This window comes from Paramormyrops kingsleyae, chromosome 25 (genome assembly GCF_048594095.1).
Source record: "Paramormyrops kingsleyae isolate MSU_618 chromosome 25, PKINGS_0.4, whole genome shotgun sequence".
Lineage (NCBI taxonomy): Eukaryota > Metazoa > Chordata > Actinopteri > Osteoglossiformes > Mormyridae > Paramormyrops > Paramormyrops kingsleyae.
In genome coordinates, this window is record NC_132821.1 from 17153880 (window position 1) to 17159573 (window position 5694).

A 5694-nucleotide genomic window follows, 5' to 3' on the forward strand; every position below is an offset into this window, starting at 1 on the left:
TGCAGGTATGATATGAGATTCATCACATTGCTTTATCTGTCTAGCTAGAAGTTTCCCAGCTTTTTCCCCACTTTCATAATACTTGGTCTTCAATTTAAATAAAGCATATTCTACTTTTTTGTTAAAGAATTCGTGTAAATCAAATTTTAACTGACAAAACTGTTTAAATTTTGGTTCCGTGAAACCTTGCACCAATTCTTTTTCTAAAACTCTAATTTGTTTTTCTAAAAGTTTCACTTTTCCGAAATATTCTTTTTTCTGTCTACTAGCATAAGCAATACATTTTCCCCTGACATATGCTTTAGACGCATCCCATACTGTTGCTAATCTTGGAGTTGACCCAATATTAAGCTCAAAAAACATCTTTATGTCATCCTGTAATGAATTTACAAAGACCTTATCATCCAACATAAAAGTATTTAATCTCCACCTCCCTCTTTTCTTATTATCAATCTTCATTTCTAATTTCAGCTCCACCTGTGCATGATCTGTCAATGATATTACACCAATTATACAGTCAGCAATAGAATCAATTAATGAGTTGGAGATTAAAAAATAATCAATTCTCGAAAAGGACTTGTGACAATTTGAGAAGAAAGTATATTCCCTTTCTCTTGGATTAACCAGTCTCCAAATATCCGTTTGTCCATTGTCATCCTTCAGAGTGTGGATAGCAGCCCTGTCTTTGGGGTTAGATCTAATCGTCGTTTGACTTCTGTCCAGGATGCCATCCATAGTTTGATTAAAGTCACCTCCAAGTATAACGTATCCCTCGAGATTAGCCAATATTTTGTTTACTTCATGAAAGAATTCAGGCTCCTCCTTATTTGGTGCATATATGTTGCACAGCACTACTTGAACATCATTAAGCTTAGCTTCTATGCAGAGTATACGGCCGTCCTTGTCTTTATGTTGATTTGTTAATACAAAATTTATTTTTTTTCTCACTAGAATAACTACTCCGCTTCTCTTGCTTGATACCGAATTGTGAAAATCATGTCCGACCCAATCCCGTGTTAGTTTCAAAGCTTCCTTTTCGTCCTTAAAATGTGATTCTTGAAAAAATGCAATATCAACTTTTCTTAGCCTAAGATATGTAAGTATTTTCTTCCTTTTAACAGGTGACCCACATCCGTTTATATTCCAAGTTATAATATTTATAATTTGCCTATCCATCCGACACTAATAAAATATAATACTTTGCACCTGAAGTGCTCCATAACAACTTCCTTGTTGTGCTCCAAATAAGAAGGTAAAATAACCCTTTAACATATAAACTGGTATTATTCTCACTGTCACATCTGAGTAAAGACCAACAGACAAACTTCCACCATTTTTGTGAACAACAGAACCTTAAAATGCATACAAAAAAAAATAAAGAAAAATGTAAACAAAAAACACTGTCCTTAAGGGACAGAAACCCGATTGTGGGTGAAACATTTTGGTCCGTGATGCTCATAGCCAGCGCACTCGCTAACTCGGGAAGACAGACCCCAAAGCTTACCCGGTCCCACCTTCTGAAACATGTCTCATAATACTTCGACTTACATATTTCCAGTGATTTACTCATCACCTCCTTGTAGCTGGATGTACTCCTTTATATAACTTTCTGCTTTCATGTGATCCGTGAAACTCTGCTTCTTCCCCTTCCAGGTAAACTTAAGTGTCGCTGGATGAACCAGCGTATGTCGAACCTCGTGGTTCCAAAGTAACTTCTTTGCTGCGGAGAATTTTTTCCTCATCATTGCTCTCTCCCTCGACATATCCTCAAAAAAGGACAACTTGCAATCTTCCCATTTCAATCCTTTGCTCTTTTTCGCTTCTGCCAGGACTCTCTCCCTCGCAGTGTAACGCAGAAATTTCACCATCACAACTCGGGGACGTTGATCATCGTTAGGCTTAGGTCCGAAGCTCCGGTGACTGCGCTCTATCTCGAACTCCAGTCCCGTCAACCCGAAGCCTTCTGACAGGATCTTAAGTACGTACTCGTTCATTTTGTAGCCTGCTTCTTTCCCCTCTTTAAGGCCGAGTATTTTAATATTATTCCGTCGACTACGGTTTTCTAAGTCCTCGGTTTTAGTCCAAAGCTCGTCCACAAGTTTCACCATCCTCTCGTTATCACCTTCCAGACGAGTCGATACATCCTCCATGTGCGAAATACGATTCTCAGCTTCATCGAGTCGGGCCTGCACGGAGCTAATCGCATCTTTAAGTTCCGTAGTAGTCGCTTTAATAGTGATCACATCAGTTGCTACCCCTTGCAAAGTATAGTTCATTTTGCTGATTTCGGCAAAAAGATCTTTCAAGTTTGGGTTTTGATTAATTTTACTTGACTCTGGTGACGGTGGGTCGTTAGCTTCTGCGCTCGTTGTTTTTAGGCGTGTTTGAATCCCTCGAATTGGCTGCTTGGAAGACGTCATCTTGTCGTCTGTTGTTTACTTCAAATAAGAGGTAAATTATCAATCGAAATTTGTTTGAATTTGCGAAGCAAATATCCTAAGTAATGTAATTACTGGTGGGTATCCAGAGCCATGCTCTAGCGTGCTGCCATTTCCCAACTTGCCATCACGTGACTCAGGCACTGGCGCGGTGTGGCGTGACGCCCCCTTTCTGCAGACGGTCTACTTTTCAAATATATATAGGTAGAAACTAAATATATTTTTACAGCTTCGTGATACGAATTGAAAGAACAAGAGTGACTGACTTAAGCGTCTGCGTCTCGAAGCGGCTCTGATCGCCCACCCACTTGCAAATCGCGCTATTCGCATGATAATAACATGATAATCCGACAGTTAGTATTGGGTAAAGAAATATGTGAATACGCCCATTGTGACCGAAATAAACAAGAGCACATGTCTGGGTAGTGTTTACACTGATCGGCTACAATATAGCACACGGATACGTCTCTGCCGCTGAAGCTTTGCGCCAGTGTTGCCACTTTCAGCAGCGAAGCTCATACCTGTGTTCATAGCTCAGTGGGCTAAGCCTGTGTGCCTGCAATCACGTGGTCGCCGATTCAAACGCAGCGTATTTAGAACGTGAATAGCGATCGGACCGCTGAGAGCGGTCCTACACGCTCCCGACGCAAGTAAAACAAAGAAAGATGACACGATTTGCTTTTTTGCCTATTTAACCTAATTTTAAAAACGTTAATACTTCTGACAATGGAAGTTTTGAAAAGAAGACAGATAACGGATTTAGTCAGTGTTTTTTTCATGATTCTACATAATGATTTCAGCGAGATATAAACTGAAATACACGAGAAAGATACGCGGTCGATGATGCCCTCGTCCCCAGAGCGTCAATAATAGTCACTGCATCATATTTATCGCTTTCTATATTTATATAGTCACAGTTTTTCATTTTTCATTCCATCTATCAATAAACTGTGAAAGGGATTTTATTGTTGCTACTTTTCTTGCGTTTCAAACTGCCTTTCCAAAGTGATGGGTGTGGGGTGCAGTGACATTCCAGACTGATGGGCCATTGACAGTATGCAAACTACTACAGGTGTGAGGACACCTATCTCATCAATATTCATTGTGAAGACCACTGACTTTGAGAAAAAGAGTGTCACTCCAAAGTTCTAACACTTTAGTAATCAAACTACATGAAATTTCAGAATGTCACTTTCACCTATGTGTAGCCAACCCCTGTGTCTATAAGCTTCAGAGCTCAAAAGTCTTACCTAGAAATGTCTATAATGTGATTTTTTATAATGTGATTTCTCAGCATGTCTGAAAATAGGTTTTTCAAAAGTATGTTTAAAGTTGATTTTAACAAAAAATAGAATAATAACATTCTAAGAGGTCTCAGATTATTGGTGCTGAGTTTGTGCTGAATAAAAGCAAATGTATCACTTTGGGATAAATGTTTTTTAGATAGGTGAAATATTTTAAAATGTCAAGGCATGTCAGACTACCTCGAAAGTGGAAAAAAGGCCTCAGGCCCCAGGGGGTTAACCAAAACAAAAGGTGTGATACACCAAAAAACGTACTGCTGGTGGTTAAAGGAGACCCCGGCGGTTCTAGTGTTAAACCCTGACATACCACATGAGGTTGCAGAGCTAGAAGCTAAGCGTTTGCAGGAATGAGTCGGTCTAACTGTGGCCGACATGGTCTCATTCTCAAACATAGCAGAGTCTGAGCGAATGCTTGGTGTAAAAATTGTTATGTGGTACCGCTGTGACAAGTCTGACATTTTTAAGAAATTTCAGACAAACCCTGAGCCTTGTGATAAAACAATCTTTGTGTACCTTCAAGATCAACATTATTTTGGTATAAAAAGCTTGACGGCGTTTTTTTGGGTGGTCATACATCTGTGATTATTACACGGCTCTCTGGAATGCTTGATTCTGATTGGTCAGTTGAGACATTTGCAGGTTCGTTCTTTTCAAATAATAACTGCTCCAAAGGAATAACGCATAGCCGGTATTACTTATATGTTTAAAATCCCTCCGCGCCAACAAAGATTACAGTTTGGCGCCATCTTGTGACAAACACTGGACAACCAGAATTAACAATGGAAAATTTCAAAATTAATTTTAACATGTACGGTAAAAACAAAACGTTTGAACAGTGGATAGATTCGGACGAATCAAATGACTCCCCAATTAAGACGAAAAAACGAAAATTGAACTACGAAGAACTTACAACGACAAGACACAGAGAGCTTACTGAGACTGAACTTGACAAAATACAGCATGACAGCTACGAAGCCAACACACAAAAAAATACAGAATGGGCAATAAAACTTCTCAAAGACTGGCTAAAAGAGAAAAAATGGAGACAGCTAGACTACGACAAGTATGAAGCAGAGGATCTTAAGGTATTACGATCATTTTATGCATCTGTTCAAAGTGCGAACGGTCAGACTTATTCAATAGCCAGCTATATGGCCATCAGGACTGGCATTGCCAGATATTTAAAAAAGTTTGATATCCTGAAAAGTCCAACCTTCAGCTCCAGCAATGCAGTTTTGAAATCTACAATTAAAGCCATTCGTAAAGCTGGCAAAGACATTAGTCACCATCATCCACTGATCTCACCAGCAGACATGCATCTAATACGAAACTCCGATGTGCTGTTGCCAGACACAGCAACTGGTCTAGTTCAGAAAGTGTGGTTTTATGTACAACTACATCTAGTAAGACGAGGCAGAGAAGGGAACCGAGATTTAAGAAGGGATTCTTTTACCATGAAATGTGACGACAATGGCACCGAATACATTACTCTGTCCCACAATGCAGAGACTAAAAACCACAAAGACCCGAAAGATACTTGTAAAGAAAATTACAGAGGCTGCATCTTCGCTGAACCCAACAACCCTAAGTGTCCTGTTGCTACTTTCAAAAAATACCTGGCACTCTGTCCGTCAGACGCAGACGCATTTTATCTTCATCCACTATGACAAAACCAGGAAACACTGAACAAAAGAACAGTCTGGTACTCTAAAGAGCCGATGGGACATAACTACCTTGCCAAGATGATGCCCACAATCAGCAAAGCAGCTGGCCTCTCACGAAGATACACAAACCACAGTTTAAGAAGCACGGCTGTGCAACTTCTCTCGCATGCCGGATTGGAAACAAGAGAGATTATGACTGTGACCGGACATAGATGTGAAAGCAGTCTAAAGACTTACTGGACTCTGACCACCACTGACAGACAGAAATGGAGCAGTATACTCTCATCA